The sequence below is a fragment of the Lissotriton helveticus genome, chromosome 1_1 (genome assembly GCF_964261635.1).
Source record: "Lissotriton helveticus chromosome 1_1, aLisHel1.1, whole genome shotgun sequence".
Taxonomy (NCBI): Eukaryota; Metazoa; Chordata; class Amphibia; order Caudata; family Salamandridae; genus Lissotriton; species Lissotriton helveticus.
The window spans coordinates 1,423,276,878-1,423,295,467 of record NC_136057.1 but is presented as its reverse complement, the minus strand read 5'-3'; the positions used below and the strand labels follow the sequence as shown (position 1 = coordinate 1,423,295,467).

General features: G+C 49.2%; 1 protein-coding gene across 4 annotated transcripts in view; it reads left to right on the top strand.

The window, feature by feature from the left end:
- Positions 1 to 18,590, top strand: part of TRMT1 (tRNA methyltransferase 1) — a 127,250-nt gene that overhangs the window by 61,960 nt on the left and 46,700 nt on the right. The gene's annotated exons all lie outside the window — the stretch shown is intronic.

Here is an 18,590-nt window from a genome sequence, read left to right as displayed (position 1 = left end):
TTTGAGTTGTAAATGACAGTCTTTCACCTATGTGTATTGGTTTGCAGTGTAGTAGATGTTTTTGGTTTGGCGTGGAATTATGTGCGTTGTATTTGAATTATTAGCTGTGGTAAGATATGTACATTTGTGGTGTTTTTGAGGTATGTGGTCTGTTGTGAAATTGTGTTGTGTTTTTGAAAGATTTGGTTTTGTGTGGAATTATGTGATGTGTTTTGTAAATGCGTGGAGTTGAATTGTGTGACGTTGAGTGAAATTAAGTGTATTGGAATTATGTGTTATGGTGTGGAGTGTATTTGGATTGCTGGTATGTGGCATAGAGTGCATTTATGTGGGGTGTATTTATGCTGTATTGAGTAGAGTGTAATTATGTGTAGAGTAACTATGTGAAGCTTAGGGGTATTATGTAAAATGTAATTATGTTGTGTGTTACAGAACTGTGTGACATTGAATTGTGATGTGTGGAATTATGTGGCATGGTGTGGACTAGTATTTTATGGTGTGGAATTGTGTGGTTGAACTGGGATTTCTAGTGGCATATCTTGGTTTGGTTCGAGTGGCTTAATGTCTCATACCAGCAACATTAAGCTGTGTGCGGGCGGAGGGGTGGAGGGGTTGAATGGGATACATCTATTGTCACCAGTGTGGCCCTCTTCAAGAAGATTTTGGGGTCAATAGATTACAAAGAATCCAACAAGTAGTTTCCCTGTGCTGGTCCATGCCTTTCATGCTTCAGCTGCTGATGTGGCCATCCACCCTTAAACGCAGTCACAATCATCTGTAAAAGAACTGTTCGCTTTGGTTACTTCCTAGCTCTGTCTCCCATGTGAAGGTCCTCTGATCAGAATAAAAGTAAGCCTTCAATGTTCATGACTTCAAGGAGCACCATGGGGCCCAGTTGAAGATTAATGATCAGGTGTCTTCTCTGCTGGGCTTCAGAAGTGGTACGAGAGAGCTCTATGCGAGCAGGCAGATGAGGTAACCGACAGACGTCTTATGGAAGGGCGTAGGAGGACACCCATAGCACTTTTTCATGTACCCGGAATTACCCAAGCTGTGAGTGCATCTGAGGACATGTGAAGGTGGAGCTATGCTGGGTGCAGGTCAACACTTTAAATGTGCCACAACACAGCACCCAGAAAAGCATAAATGACAATTTACAACACTTTTAGCATCTCTGATATTAAAGCAACTAAAAGTATTTTTGGTAAGCATGTAGATTTTCCTATGTGTTGCTACCTAGAGCCTCACACCAGGGTTCTGCATTCTTAGCTTGGGATGAGCCCTGTTTATTCCACTTTCATCACCTTCCAATTATACCATCAGTAAACATTTCTGTCCTATCATAGAGGCTTCTGTAGTCTAAAACTGCCCTGATCAGTGTGTGCACATAAGAGAACATTGCAATAAACGTAATTTGGCTATGTTCCTAAAGTTACTCGACAGGTATACTTGAGACCAGCCCTGAGTTGGCGATTTAGAGGACAGCCATTGGAATTATGAGTAGGGGGAGAACCAAATTTTGTGGCAGGGTAGCTAAATTATGCGGAAGAAAAGGGAACATATGTGATGTAATGCAGCACAGTTTGTGATTGTTTTACCTCATAATTGTTGTCTTTTTTACACGTTAACACTTTCTGGAGAAAGATTTTACTCCATTAGTACCAGCCTGACACCCAAGTCCTGCAATCTGTAACAGAAATATTAACAATCAACCTTTGCAAACGGCATTCCGCTGTGCCACAACACATGTTGCTGCGTTTTTTAGTAACTTTTGATCTGTTTGAGCTAGAAAGATTGTTAAAATCTGCAGATTATGCAGCAAGTGGTGGATTATGTGACAAATACGGAAAATCGATAATTCTGAGGAAACATCGAGGCTGCAAAATTGCATAATTCCAGTGGCCCATCAAGCGATTGCCTTCTGAGGCGAAATTAAACCTTGTTAAACTCTTATTTTATTTGACTATATAGGGTTACAAAGAGTCTAGATTTTGGCTGTTAAATCCAGAAGTTGGCATTACACCGCAATAGACCAAAGGGCAGGCAGAATCTCGACGTGTGCCCAGTCACCTGAGCATGAGGACGTGGCCCTGCAAATACAGAGAAAGCAACACAAGGAACCTGGCACTTCTTTCGAAATCTAGTTTTTACACAAGTTCAATTTTGTGCACAACCTTGGAGATGACTTCTTGTAGGAAATGCTGTAGGGGCAAATCTGGTGGGACCTGCTTCTCTGCAAGGCTCGAAAAGACCTGGTGGCACAGGGATGCAAACACCTACAAAATGACATATCTGTCAGGCTACTATGTAACCACAAATTTCAGGCTACCACCATCATGTGCATTAATTGCATGTCTTCGGAAGTACAATGAATAAACCAACACAAAGATAGACTTAAAATGAACAAACACTGGCAAAACCAATAGGTCTGTCCTTAGCAATTGTGAGGTAGTTTTTGTTTACTTATTTTGCAAACCTGCACTATGGAAAAACAGTGGGAAAAATATACAAAATAGAGGAGCAGGCCAGAGCCCCAACACGCCAGCACATGCACCGAAGTGTACTCCTTCTCATACTCCTGTGCACATGTGATCAAACAAAATGCTCTCACTCATAGTGCGGAGAACCAGTGACTTTAAGTGGGTTGACCAACTACCGTGTAACCATCATCATCAAGAAAACTTTATTTCGGCAAGTTCTGCCATAAAATTACAATAGTATAGCATTTTTATACTCGTTGTCATAAAAACACATAATAAAATCTAGCAAAAGTAAAAAAGGGAATGTTAAAAGGTACAGTGATAGCAAGTAATCAATGAAAGCAAGATAACCCCAAAGGCAAAAGGGTTATTGAAGGGAAGAGGGACACGCCTTAACGAGGGAGTGCCTCATAAAGTGCATCGCGCATATACAAGTATCACATTTAGGGATAACATTAGTGGCGTATTACATAACGTCATCCTATAGCACATACTGTTTAAAAATATAAATAAGCAAATGTGAGAGATAAAAAGAAATACGCTTCAATTAATAGCATTTAAAATCAGGGAAATTGAACTTTGAATAGAACGACGACGGCTATGGGCAGTGCTCTTACTGACCAGGCATCTTTGTCTGTTTCACATTGCAAATACAAATTTAGCAATTGCTACCACAAAAACTGGATAAGTATAATGTTTAAATATCCTATAGACCTCTCTATAATTTCTATTGCCCAGATTCCTACAGAGCAGTGAACTCATTTAGATCTAGCAGCACTGTTTAGGGGGCAAAACAAATCACATGGATCTCTGTTTCTTCCACATTCTTGCACCCTGGGCATAACAACTTTTTTGCACCCACCCAGTTATTGGTAAATGCATATAGGGGGAGAGTCCCGTGCCTAAATTGGAGATAGATTTTATTCATCCTCTTCTAGCGAAGAAACTAACACAGGCTCCAAACTATAGTGCTGCTTTATGTCTAAAAACCTGTAGGTAAGACTGGATGAGTGTACTGTCTGGAATATACTTGCCAGTCTCTGTTCTTTCAAGGCCAATGTTAAAGATTGTTTAGATATTGTGGGACAAGACTCTTCAGGTGTAGCCCACATGTCATTTCTCCCTAATTTGCAAAGTTTGTTCCGAATAAGACAGCCAGGGAATCTTCCCCGCCCCCCCCCCGGATAGACAAGACTGATTTAAGCTCCTCTCTATAATGTTCCAACTCTGGGGTGCTCCATAGCCTATGCCAATATAAAAGCCGGCGAAAAGCTATCAAGTCGGCTATAGGAGCAATGCCCATGTCCATCCTGAGAGGAGTTAGAGGGGTACTTTGCGGGAGGCCCAGGAGTTGCCCTAAAAACTTATTTTCAGTTGCTGTCAGAACATTACTAGGATGATGGCCCCAAAGTTCGGCACCATATAACGTCGCTCCCCTTGCCTGGACCTTATATATTTCTGCAGGGGGCCAGTAACTTTTACGGCACAGTTCCTATGCACTTTTAAAATCCCCCCCCACTTGCCTGGGTGAGTTTTAGATTTTCCTTGTTAATCTGTGGGCCCCATTCCATTTTCTCATTGAGAGTAATGCACAGGAAGTCAAAAACTGGGACCCTCTCCAAGGATTTGGAATCCAATTTTGGGTGTGGGCAGTTGGTTGAATCAGTGTTAAACACCATGTACTTAGTTTTTTTTATGTTTACCTCTAGATTCCTTTTTTTGCAAAACAAGCTAAATTCCACAAGGACACGCTGCATCCCCATGGGTGTTTTGGATAGCAGTAGCGTGTCATCTGCAAACATTAGTGCAGGTATTTTGTGGTTAGCAAGTTTTGGGCAATCTATATCCTTAACAGCCAAGAGGTCCTTGATTAATCCGAAAAGGAGCCGATAGTTTCCCGCCATTCCCAAATCTAATTCTGGCAAAAGTGCCATCATGGAGGCGCTTAAGCTGTTGGAAAAGATAAACTGGTGCACCCAGCACATGCAAAAGGCCCCACAACTGGTCTCGATCCACCATATCGAACACTGATTTTAGTTCCAGGAACGTTAGGAATAGGGAACCCCCTTCCAGTATTATGGTTTCCCAGTGGATTAGCTGTAATCTAAACAGCTGATCGACAGTAGATGTCTTCGATCTAAATCCAGCTTGTAGGGGAGTTAAAATATTATATTGGTCCATCCAGGTCTGCAACCTCCCCAAAAGGACACAAGCACAAATCTTTTGTGTTACATCGATTTGCCGGTTCTAGTGGGGGAGCTCTTTTTAGGTCTCAGCCTGCTTAGGCTGCGCTTGCGCAGTCTCGCTGGGGAGATCTTATGTTTTTCAGAGTGGGGCTTGAACCCGCCCCTCTTCTCCATTGGCTGGCTTCCTAAACGGAGACCAGCCATTGGAGGAGAGGGGCGTCTGTCCATTTTAGCCCCGTCTTTTTGGGATTCGGAGGTGTGTTTTTTAGTTTCTTTCTCTCCTCTTCCCATTGGCTGGAATTTTACATTCCAGCCAATGGGAAGAGGAGAGTGCCTTTGTGTGCCATACCAGCTGTTGTCAACTGAGTCTGAACTGTCATGCGGATTTATTGCATGCACGCGTGTTTCCAGCCGAACACTGGTTGTGCTTGCTGTCAGCAGTTTCTTTTACTGTGCCTGGCAGTTTTTTTGCTAGTATATTGGGATGATATGCTTACAGGAGCAGGCGAGGTTAAAGGTATAGAAATGTGGCCTGCTGTACAGTTGTCCATATGAGAGCTGCCTCGCATATGCTGCACACATAAATTAATCTTTGGCAACTTATTAAAATTGTCACTTCTGTAACATAACCCTGATATTTGTATATGCAAGCATATAGAATGGGGGCAACGAAGCAATCCAGAAACCACAGGAGCACCAAGATCTAGGCAGATGTAGTGTACCTGGAGCAGGAAAATTCCATGAGTAAATTCAGTTTGGTACCCATCGCTGATGTATGTTGTGTTAAAATCTGGTTTCTGCTGTACATTATTTGCCGGATTGTGCAGCACACCTGTTTCTTCCTCCCCTCAGTCTCAAAGGGTCTGCGGGCATTGGAGTATTTCCCAAGAAGCTACAAGAATGTAAGTCTAGACCAAATTAGAAAGTGGGTATTAGACCTGTGCTCCTCCCCGCCCCACACACTTAACACATATAACTCCCATTTAATGGGATTCAAACCTTCAACCAGCTACTTGCCATACTTTGCCAGTTGCACATGTCTTCTCTGCCCTTCATCCCCCTTTCCACTTAGCTTCTTCCATGGTCAAGGGCCATGGCATTTCTCCCCTCATGTCAGCACTTGCCAGTTACATTGGATGAAACCACTTGTGTGGGTGTAGGAATTCCTTCCTGTCCATGCAACTCCTCCCAATAGACATAGACATGAGGGTAGGTTGAGATAATCACATGTGTTTCTCCTGAGGGGAGTAATCAGCAATTAGAGTATTCACCAGAAAGATAGTTACTAAAGGGAAGTAACGCATTTGAGTTTAGTCAAACTTCAGGGGAGTGTTGAATTTGCTACTATATATCCTGTGGTAGATGTCCTCAACTTTTGTAAACAATAATCAACATTTGTCATTCGACATGGCAAGCAACATCTTCACTACAAAGTAACATATGGGTGTAGATTTGTGTGTAAAATTACACACAAACTAGCACTAAAGAGTATCATATACAAAATGTAAGACCTAAAAATGAGCATCAATTAACTACTTTAGGGAACGTTTAGATTAGAGACCAAACAGTAGACAAAAACAGTTCGAATTGGGAAGATTTAGAATAGTATATTGGCAACAATCTTAATTCGAGCCCCCCAGCATGCCTGTACGCGCAGACACAACCACCACTCGCCTCAAAGCCACTCAACCACCACTCGCCTCAAAGCCACTCAACCACCACTCGCCTCAAAGCCACTCAACCACCACTCACCTCACTGACACACAGCCACCATTCACCTATCTGACATACAGCCACCATTCACCTCACTACCCCCGCAGCATTCACATCACAGCCACGCAATCCCCAATCATTACACTGACACACTGTCCCTATTCTCCTCACTGCCATGTAGCCACTGGTTAGAGATGTGGCTTAACGGCTAGAGCGGCCGACTTTGAAGCTGGGAAATCCGGTTCGAGTCTGGCAGAGGCACAAGCATCCTGTGACTCTGGGCAAATCACTTAACACTTAATCTCCCCTCACGTAAAAAAAAAATTATGTGTAATGTTTGTAATGAAACTGGTGCCCCTGTAAAGCACTCTGATATAGAGTTTGCGTGATATAAAACTGCAACATCCAAAAACTGTCCCACAGCTGTCTAAGCTCACTCATTCGGAGCCACCACTCGCATCCCTGCCATGCAGCCCTCACTCACCTCACCGCCCCAGAGTCCTTACTCATCTTACCACCACAGAGGCTTCACTCACCTTACCTGCACACACACATCGATCATCTCACTGGCTCGCCGACACCACTCACCTCACTTGGTATTGCAGTCACCACGCACCTCACATACACACAGCCACTGCCATGCAATCAAAACTCACATCGCTGCCACACAGCTAATACTCACCACAAGCCATCACTCACCTCACTCCCACGCAGCTTTCTAATGTGGTACAAGAGACGCTCAGAGCACAGGTCCGTGATTGTTAGATTTGAGAATTTCCTATTGACAACTGTACATTTTAAAATATTAAAAACTGGAATTACAAGTTAAACAAAAAAAAATGCTCCAATGCAACTAATTAAACAGTAAGACACCCCACGAAAATGAATCCAGTGGATTGTAATATTCTACTGTTAAAGCCTGACTGTTCTGAGAAGCTCATAACAAGAGGCAGGAGAAGTAGCAATGGAAATGCAGACAAGGCCTGTTTTCCTCTGCAGGCAAATGCATCTTCTCCGCAGAATCTCCAGTGCAGTATTACCCGGCGGTGAGCGAACGCTGTGACTCTAACAGCTTCTTGCTCAGCAGCTCTGCTCATTTCACCACATCCTGCTGCGTTAAGGGGATTGCCTACTGCCATATTGCCCATGGCGCGGGGATATTAACTCATTTGCACAGAATCACTGGGCAGTGAGCAAACGTCATAACTAGATTCAAAACTATTGTAAACATATAGGCTAATTTCTTAGTCTTATCTATACCACAATCTATTGTGCGCCCTGAATTAAGTCCTAAAAGCAGCGTGGTGTGGCTCTGTGTGTGTCTCTGTGTGTGTTGCTCTGTGTGTGTGTGTGTGTGTGGGGGGCTCTGTGTGTGTGTGTGGCTCTGTGTGTGGCTCTGTGTGTGTGTGTGTGTGTGTGTGTGTGTGGCACTCTGTGTGTGTGTGTGGCTCTCTGTGTGTGTGTGTGGCTCTCTGTGTGTGTGTGTGTGTGGCTCTCTGTGTGTGTGTGGCTCTCTGTGTGTGTGTGTGTGTGTGTGTGTGTGGCTCTGTGTGTGTGTGTGTGTGTGTGTGTGTGTGGCTGTGTGTGTGTGGCTGTGTGTGTGTGTGTGTGTGTGGCTCTGTGTGTGTGTGTGGGAGTGGCTCTGTGTGTGTGTGTGCATTTGCAAGAGATTAAGCTATTGGCATTGTAAATGACAATGCCATTTATTTATCTGTTTTCAAAACCAACACCTAAATAAATATGTTGTCATTTACAATTCCAATAGCTCTAACTTTTGCAAAGGCGAGACCGTTGCATTGTAAATGCTTGATAAAGATAGGGATGATCTCAGCACCCGCCCAGGTTGGGGGTGGGGGTTCAAGCCATGTAGTAATGCATTAAAAAAGCACTGTAAGTATGGAGCCCAGACTACCTGTTCAGATCTAAACAAATCCCCTGGGACCCGATCCAATCCGGAAGCTTTATTTGGTAAGACTTTGGTCAGGGCCACTGACACCTTGGCTAGGGAACAGGGGGGTATCTCGGTAAGAGGAACATGAATATGATCTATACAGTAAATGCCGGACAGACCCAACTCAGTAGCCCCTAATTGGGACTTTGAATATAAAGATTTAAAATGGCTTCGCCACACCTCCTGTTTGGCCAAGGTTTGGCTCAATTGCGGACCTGCCCTCTGGTTTTCCTGTTTTCACAAGATTCCAGAATCCTCTTGAATCTTTTTCCTCTAGAGCTTTTTTAATGGCCTGCCATCTGTCAATTTCCCATTCAGTTTTAGCGAGTAAAATAATTCTTTTAAAATGTGCCCTAGCTTCCTTGATGCTCGCATTGTCACCCTCCCTTAGTTTAATCAGCAGAGTGCTCTTTTCATCTCTGCATGCCCTATTATACCAAGGGTTTTTACCTCTATATTCATTTCTTTTGGGGGTTGAAGGATTAGCATGTAACCTGAAATCACGGGGCAGTAGATGAGCTGTACAACGGATGGGTGCTACGCAACTCTACTTAGCAGAACCATTGCTCCATTAGGAAATGACAAAAATCAAGGAGCAGCACCAAAGGAATTGCTAATGGTACTTAAGCGACGTTTTCTATCTCCTCTGAGCAACCCACTGATGTGTTGCCGGTGGTGCCTATGGGTGTATCTGCTCCCTCGTTCTCTATCTTTAGAGCAGTAGATTTGCCTAGTTCGCTCAGAATCCTTGGGACACTTAAGTCAGGCTCACCCACTGATCCGTGCGCTGCCAGGCTTTTGTCAGATGTGGCAGAGACCTTTAATCCAGAAGTGAATCTAATGGTTAATCAGTCGCTCCGAGAGGCATTTGTCCCTTTGGCATGGAAGCAGGCTTTGATCCTGCCTCTCCTTAAAAAGCCGTCTCTTGATTCTCTTACCTGAGAACTACCGCCCTATATCGCTCTTAACAAGTTTGGCTAAGGTTTGCGACTAGGTGGTAATCTCTCAGCTTACCAACTACGTTGAGGTATCAGATCTGCTCCACCCGGCAAAATCTGGCTTCCTTGCTTCATATAGCACAGAGGCTGCTTTGTTGGAGGTATCAGAGGCGATCAGGGGGTGTTTGGATGCCGTCCGAAGAGCTGCTCTTGTCATGCTGGATCTCTGCAGCATTCAACACTGTGCCTCATTCTCTGCTTCTTGACCGTCTGGCAGAGATAGGCGGGAGCGGTCCCACAGGCGACTCGAACTCCGGCAGTCGGTCCCGCGCCGTGAGAGGTCCCGATCCCGTGGGCTCGGAGCCACCACAGTTCCGAGAGTAGGCCGCACTCCTCCGGGTCGAAGTCGTCGTCAGGTAAGAGGCACAAGAAGTCCAAGCGGCGTCTTCGCTCTTCGGACTCCCCCGACACTCGCGCCATGCGGCCGGGGGTTCGGGTGACACCACCCACGCGGCTCCGTCGGAGTCGCGGGCGCCGCGTGCAGCTCCACACCCTCCGGTCCCTGGGCTGAACGCGTCACAGGAGGAGATCGAGCGCTTCCTCATGGCCATGGGGAAACTCTCTCCTCCGGCAGGCCCTGCGGCGCCTTCGGGCCCAGAGGACCCGTCTGGGGCCCCTAGCGGGTCGGCGGCTCCGGCCCCGACGCCGTCGGGTGCTTCGGCCCCGACGCCGCCGACTCCTTCCGGCCCGGCGCCGCAGGTCCCCACTATCCCGACGCCGCCGGCGCCTTCGGGCCCGGCGCCGCAGGACGCCGCTGGACCTCCTTCGGGATCTGGTTCGTCGCCGGTGGACCTTACGACCTCCCCGGCGTCGGACCCGCAGGTGTCGCCTCCGGCGCCGTCCTCGGGCAGCGCCGTCCCCGGTTCCACCTTCGTTCCTGTTCAGCCGTCGGGACGGCCCGATGGGCGCCGCTCCAGACGTCGTTTGGTGAATTTCACTTTTATGAACAGGCCCCATTAGTTGAGAACCCTGAGTTTCAGGAGATGGGTGATGAAGGGGGCTGGGAGGGGTCTGAGGACCCTCTGACCAGGGAGTGTCAGTCTCATGAGGACTGGACAGGAGACCTTGGGGAGGCCAGTGGCCTGGGCACCTCTCCAGACACTGGTTTTGTCTCCCCTCCTACCGTGGTTTCGGAGGAGGGGGCAACCTATAGTGTGGTGCTGATGAGGGCTGCCAAGGCCTTGGGCCTTGAGCTCCCCGTCGCGGCCGTGAGGACTAATCTCCTCACTGAGGTCCTTAAACCGCGGTCAAGCTCGGCCGAGCCTCTGCTGCCCTTTAATGAGGCCTTGACCGACGTTCTTCTGGGCACTTGGTCCAAGCCCGCTACGGGTTCGCCCGTAGATAGGAACGTGGCCAGACGCCACCGCCCAGCCCCGGGCGACCCATGTGTTCTGTCCACCCACCCCACCCCCGAGAGTCTGGTCATCCAGGCCTCTAATTCCCAGACCGCATTCCCGTCCGCCCCGCCGGACAGGGAATCCAAGAAGTATGAGCAGTATGGAAAGAAGATATTCTCATCCCTTAGTTTGGGCCTGCGGTCTTCCAACACCGCATGCCTCTTGGGCCGTTACACCCACTCCCTGTGGGATACGGTCGCGGATGTGCTGCCAGAGTGTCCGTTGGAGGTACGGGCCAAACTCGGCCAAGCCCTTGTGGAGGGCCGGGACGCAGCCAAGTATTCCATTAGGTGTGGGCTGGATACCACCGATTCGCTAGGCAGAGCGATGGCAACGACGGTGGCGGTCAGACGCCACGCCTGGCTGAGGTCCGCCAACTTTTCGGCAGATGTCCAGAACACACTCATGGACATGCCGTTAGATGGCCGTCGCCTCTTTGGCGACAAAGCAGACCATGTGCTCGAGCGCTTTAAAGACTCCAGGGCTACGGCCAAGTCCTTGGGCCTCTCGGCACCGCGCCAGCAATCGGCTGCTTATCACTCCTGGCCACGGAAGGGGTGCGCCCACACGTGCCGCTAGCCACGCTCCGCAGGGCAATACCCAACGCGGTGGCGGCCGTGGTAACCGCCGTCCAGGCGGTAGGGGTCAACGGCGAGGTCAGTCCACACCTTCCCCTGCAGCATCCGCCTCTAGTCCGTGCTTTCAGGCCCATGTGACGCCAGTGGGGGGCAGGGTTCGCCATCACCACCTCCACTGGCGCACTGTCACTTCGGACAGGTGGGTGCTGCAAATCGTCCGAAGGGGCTACTCCCTCCCCTTCGAGGCGACTCCTCCAGCCATGCCACCGCAGAACCACCGTGTATCGGGGGATCATTTGCGACTTCTGCAGGAGGAAGTTACGGCCCTCTTGGCCAAGGGGGCCATCGAGCGCGTTCCTGGGCCAGAAGTAGGGTGTGGTTGCTACTCCCACTACTTTCTGGTACCCAAGAAGGGCAAGGGGGGCCTACGCCCTATCTTGGATCTACGGAACGTCAATGGCTTCCTCCGGAAGGAGCAGTTCAAGATGCTGACACTGGCTCAGGTCCTAGCTGCCCTGGACCCAGGAGACTGGATGGTAGCGTTGGACTTGCAGGACGCTTATTTCCACATCCCCGTCCTGCCGGCCCACCGGCGCTACCTGCGGTTCACGGTTGGCCACGAGCACTTTCAGTTTACCGTGCTCCCCTTCGGCCTTACCAGCGCCCCACGGGTGTTCACAAAGGTGATGGCGGTGGTCGCAGCTCATCTGTGCAGGTTAGGGGTTTCAGTCTTCCCCCTACCTCGACGACTGGTTGTTGAAGGCGGGCTCGCCCCAGACAGTCGTCAGCCACCTCCAGACTACGGCAGATCTCCTGCACCAGCTGGGGTTCTCCATCAATGTGCCAAAGTCACACCTGTGTCCCTCTCAGAAGCTCCTCTTCATCGGAGCGGTTCTGGACTCGGCGCAGTTTCGGGTTTATCCACCCGAACAGCGGGTCCGGGATATTCAGGCTCTGATTCCCATCTTTCAGCCGTTATCCCGGGTCTCGGTCAGGTTGACGCTGCGGCTCCTGGGGCTGATGGCCTCTGCATCCTTCTGGTGCATCACGCCAGGTGGCGGATGCGGGCTCTGCAGTGGGACCTGAAGTTTCAGTGGGTCCAGCATCAGGGCAATCTGTCCGACCACGTTCTGATCTCGGAGGGCACTGCGAGACAGCTGCAGTGGTGGCTCGCGGACCGCGATTGGGTCAGCGGCAGATCCCTCTTCCTTCCCCAACCGGAGCACGTAGTTGTGACGGACGCGTCCCTTCAGGGCTGGGGAGGCCACATGGGAGAGGCGGAGATCAGAGGCCTCTGGTCTCCGGCGGAGGCCCGGCTCCACATCAACCTGTTGGAGTTACGGGCGATTCGCCTAGCACTGAAGGCATTCCTCCCCTCTGTCCGGGGGAATGTAGTGCAGGTGTTCACGGACAACACCACCGCCATGTGGTACTGCAACAAACAGGGCGGGGTGGGGTCGTCGACCCTTTGCCAGGAGGCTCTGCGCCTCTGGCAGTGGCTGGAACGCCAGGGCGTGACCCTGGTGGCTCCACACCTGGCGGGTTCTCTGAACGCCAGGGCGGACGAGCACAGCCGTCTGTTCATGATGGATCACGAATGGCGTCTGAACTCGGACGTGGCGCAAGGCCTCTTTCAGCGATGGGGAGAGCCTTGGTTAGATCTATTCGCCACCGAAGAGAATGCGCAATGTCATCTGTTCTGCGCGTTGGAATTTCCAAGGCGGCACTCGCTCCGAGACGCTTTTCGTCGTGAGTGGAGTTGCGGTCTGTTGTACGCCTTTCCGCCTATACCACTTCTGCCCAGAGTGCTGAAGAAGATCAAGCGCGACCGGGCTCAAGTCATCCTTGTGGCTCCGGACTGGGCGAGAAGGTACTGGTATGCAGAGCTACTCAATATGTCAGTCGATCCCCCGGTTCGTCTGCCTCTTCAGGAGGACCTTCTGTCGCAGCAGCAGGGGACGGTCCTCCACCCGAGCCTGTCCAGTCTCCACGTCCATGCTTGGAGATTGAGTGGCGACAGTTGAGGCCATTTGACTTGCCTCCTGAAGTCTGTAACGTCATTCTGGCAGCCAGGCGTCCCTCCACGAAGTCGGTATACGCCTGCAGGTGGAACAGATTTGTGGCATGGTGCACAGCAAAGGCTGTGGATCCTCTTGCTGCCCCTCTTTCTGTGGTTCTTCTCTTCCTTCTTTCTCTTGCCCAGCAGGGCTCTGCTCTGGGTACTATCAAGGGCTATCTTTCTGCCCTTTCAGCCTTTCTCAGGCTACCTGATTTGCCTTCTTAGTTCAAGTCCCCTATTGTGAATAGATTTCTTAAGGGCATCACACACACGTTTCCTCCTGTTCCGTTTGTGATGCCTCAGTGGGACTTGAACCTGGTTCTTACATTTCTGATGTGCGCTCCCTTTGAGCCGCTTCACAACTGTCCTCTTCGCCTTCTGACTTTGAAGACTGCTTTCCTGGTTGCCATCACCTCTGCCAGGAGAGTGAGTGAGCTCCAGGCCCTTTCTTGTACTCCACCTTTCCTTTCTGTCCATCCGGACAAAGTGGTGTTACGTACCAAACCTTCTTTCCTGCCCAAGGTTGTCACGGCCTTCCACATCGGGCAGTCTATCACCTTGCCAACCTTCTTTCCGCCACCGCATCCCTCTAAAGAGGAAGAGCGGCTCCACCGTCTGGACCCAAAACGTGCGCTCTCATTTTACTTGGATCGCACACGCCAGTTCCGGGTGGATGACCAACTCTTTGTTGGTTACGTGGGCGCTAAGAAGGGGAAAGCGGTACACAAGAGGACCATCTCCCGGTGGATCATCTTATGTATCCAGGCATGCTACTCCTTGGCTAGAAAGGAGCCTCCTGCTGGATTGCGGGCTCATTCTACCCGAACCACGGCGACTACCACTGCCCTGGGCAGGGGAGTGCCCTTACAAGACATCTGTCAGGCAGCTACGTGGGCATCGCTGCACACGTTTGAAAGACACTACTGCCTGGACAGCCAAGTCCGGAGGGATGGCTTCTTTGGCCGTTTCGTCCTCCAGGACTTTCTGGTGTGATTATTGGTTCGCAGACCCACCACCGGGGTTGGTATTGCTGGGGTATCTATTCTAAGGTAAGGAATCTAATACTAACGTGTCTCTTTCAGATGCACAAGTTACTACTTGTGTAACGATATATCTGTAAGAGACATTAGTTAGTATTAGATTCCTTACCGACCCACCCATTCTCCCCGTTCTGCGAACCAATATCTAGGGTTAGGGTTGTCCCCTTTCAGGACCCTAGTTTCAATGGCACCAGTGTTGGTTTTTAACATGGCTCTGCGTTTCTGGCGCGGAAAAGCTGTGTCTAAGAACTGACGTCAGCACGCGGAGGCGGCGTCTAAGTACTCCGACGACGTCATCACGGCGCCCACGACGCCGACGACGGACGCGGAGCCGCAGACGACGCCTACCGACGCGCAAGGGTACTGCTACGCAAAAATTTCCGGATCCAGTCTGACGCCTGGGGATATTCTAAGGTAAGGAATCTAATATTAACTAATGTCTCTTACAGATATATCGTTACACAAGTAGTAACTTGTGCTTCTAGTCGATTCGCCCATTGTACAGGCTAATGTGCCTCCTTTAGGCTGTTCTGTTCTACAAGATTTACTTTATGAGGTGGCGGGGGTTAACTTTACCTGGTTTGTGCGCTCCTTTACACTGACCTTTCAACCATCACGTCTAGCCTAGTCGGTCGCTACAGGAAAAGCACATCACTTTTTGTTGCCGACAACTTCAATGCAGCCTTCATACAAGTGAAAACGGCAGTGTTCGTTCTTCCACTTCACATTCTAATATAACAGCACTGGAGAGCTGCTCGTCCCTCCCATGCGTCGGGTAAACAGGTTCACGTTTGCCCTTCGTTTTAGAGAGGAAATTTTAACAGCACAGGTTGTAAATGTTCAGAGTCCCGCTGATCGTGGTCTTGATAGTTTACAAAAGGTGGTGGGGAGGGCACCGCCCCCTTCCTCTCCACCCCCTGCTAGTTTTCATGTGCCAGAAACCCAATGTCCGTTAAATCGGACAGCAAGCATTATTTTGATTTAAAACTGCCTTTTTTAAGGTGGATGACACACCTTTTCACAGTGGAATTTGTTTGACCTGTCTACAGCCTGATTAAAAGGCTGGTTTGTTCCAGAAGCTCAAGTTAATCTACGGTATTTATTCACTGTGCTGTGTGCCACGCATGCAGAAAACAGTTCAAAAAGTGGACAACCAAGGCGCGTGGCCGTTATGTTAACTACGTAAATATGTGACCGGATGACTTTAATTAAGACAGCGCCCGCCTTGCGGGCGTACATGCAGTGGGGGAAGGAGGGGAGGTATGGAGCGCCTTTAAAAGTGATAGCGCAACGCTCCGGTTAAAACAGCAACAGCCACACGAAAGGCATAGATGGGGAAGTTAGGGGGAACAAAGGAGGAAGTGTAATATATGTAAGTGATTTAAAAAACGAGATGGTTGAGCAGCGTGGCTGCCATTATTAACTACATGAGACCAGATGTCTTCAATTAAGACAGCGCTCGCGTAGGTGCAGCGGGGGAAGGGAAGGGAGCATTTTTAAAAGTGATAGCGTGACACTCTGGATAAAATAAAAAAAAAAGCGTAGATGCGGGAGGTAGGGAACAAAGGAGGAAGCGACCAAGCAGATTTCGGTGCAGGGAGCATATATATTTTTTTTAATATATTTTTATTAATAGAAGAAAACAAGAGGAAATAGTACACATATCGGGTATCATACAATAGGACACAATACAGCGGTGGACAGGCAAAGAGACTAAGTATATGCAAATCAATTAAGGGAGTTCGAGACATCAACATTAATAAGTACGTGGGAGGAGAAAAAACAACACAATCCGCAACCCCGCTATGCTGAAGCCGTCAGAGTCTGTCCACCCGCAAATCAGGAAAATTAAGACCAAAGTAGACGCCCGAATATGAGAAAAATATCAGATCAGGATAGACAACCCGCCTCTCGTATATGGAAGAAAGGGAAGAAAGAAAAAGAAAAAGGCCATAGAAACTAAATAAAAACAAAACAGAAGAACCCCCCATCTCCCCACCCTGCACCCCTGCAGATGGCTACGGCCTGACCCCAGTAACAGCGTGCCTGTCGCCCCACTAACTAAGTCCTAAAGGTAGGAAAAAAGGTGGAGGAGGAGATATCATACAGGCTCCCGGTGTCCCCTTCCCCCGCCAGAAGCAAAACGACCCCCACATTCAATCAAAACAGTATAAATGGTAGAAAGTAGTAGGCAAACAAATCGGGGAAGTTATAAAAACCACCAGACTCCCGCAATGTTATAAGCAGCATGTCCCGTTATCCGAGGAAGTCAGTATATCAAACCCAGACAGTCAAACTTATCCCTGACCCTTCCGATCCTTCGTGCGAGCGCCCTCAGCAAGGACCGCCATATTCACAGGAGAGCTAAAGTGTTCAGGAAAGTCGAAACCATCACATTTGGAGCGAGTCCAAAGTAGTAGTTTTTGAAATCCACCAGTTACACGGAGATGCTCTTCCACCGACAGTAGTCCTCCAGAACGTAGTAGAACCAAATGGGAGAAAAAAGATAGGAAGTCAATCTGATCAGTACTGAAAGCTTTCTCCAGAAGCAAGAGATCGGCTGTGTCCATCTTAGGCGGCATCGCTGTTGAATAAGTTGAGCTTTCAGTAATTCCGAGCTCGCAAGCTATTGTTCGGGAGCTGAACAAAGACGCCAGCTCTGGATTTCGCACGGGGCCCTCTTTCTCGAATGAAACCAGCTGTGCGGGTAACACCACGTATTCCAGATCTGGCAAAGGGTCGGAGTCCGGTCTCAAACACACAGTCTCTACTGTTACGACCATTTTTTGGATGATGGCGTTGACTTGCGAATGAAGCGCCCCAATGGCGGCCATTACTGTTCTCAGCGATGGTGTACCTTCCGCCTGCTCCATCTTCTCACGCTCAACGGCAGATCAGATCTTTAACCCCGGAGATCGACTACTCCGGGGGGAACAGGCACTTGCGGGGCGGACGGTAACGGCGGGCGATCCGTCGATCCAGCAGTCTCTGCCCCGTCGCCACCAGCGAGGATCCAAGCCCGTCGACCCTGGGGGGTGCAGCAGGGTCTTCGGGCAGCAGACCCCCGTCCACAGCCACAGATGCGTCTCGCCGCCGTCCCCTTAGTATCAACTGGGCCACAAAACCACCATTCAAATTGACCAGGATATTCTCAACTTACGAAAGACCGGACTCCGCCCAAGTCTCGCAGCCGATGTTGTTCAACTCCGACCCGGCCGGGTCAGTACTCGAGGCCCCGGCTCACACGCTGGGTTAGGCCAAGAATGAAGCACGGCGTAACTTCCTCATTCGAAGCGATCAAGATCTCGGAATTGCACCTTTAGATTCAGCAACGATTCAGCCACACGGGAGTCTGGTGCAAATGCAGGATCAATAACAGGATATATTAGCAACTGACGGAGGTCGACGGAGCCGGGAGCTTACGCGGCCATCTTAGTTGCTAGCGTAGCTCCTCCTCCGCAGGGAGCATATTTAAAAGCAATGCAAATGCAAAGAAGCACCCACTCTTACTGATGCTGGGGTACAGTGCCTGCTGTGTACATTAATTAGTTAAATGGTTCTGGCAACTGCTAATGAAAGATCTCGAGTAAGGACACATGTAAGAGGGCCAGTCTTCATGGGAGGTAACAGAAGACAGGAAGGTACTAAGGTGAGACTAATAAGCTTAATAACAAATCAGAAGCCACCATTTACAAAGGACAATGACACAAGCCAATGAAAAATATGGGCGGAGAGTGGGTGGAGCTTCAAGTCCATACCTCAATACAGCATGTCTCAGAGACCGCGCAAGCGCTACCTAGGCGAGACCTAAAAATAGAGACGATGGAAAGCAGGGTAAGAGACACTTATTGTAAGTGAATGGGGCGACGTTGGATTAGGCCCTTTCAGGTACCTTCAGCAAGATTTTGATGCTGTAAAAGAATGAAAAAGAGACAATTTCAAATCCGTATGTAGACAACTACTTTAAAGGCATTTAAAAAGAAAAATACATCGCAAAATGGGACTAATAGGCAGGATACTTTGTGATATGGTTTCAGTTTCTCAAAAGCTTTTCACATTATTTACCTGGGGACGTATTTCTGAAGGCCCCCTGCGGCGCAACGGGCGTTAGCACCCACATTGCGCTCCCCCGGGGCACTTTGGTATTACAGAAGGGGCCACAGACACTTGTGCGGCCCTTTTTCTGTA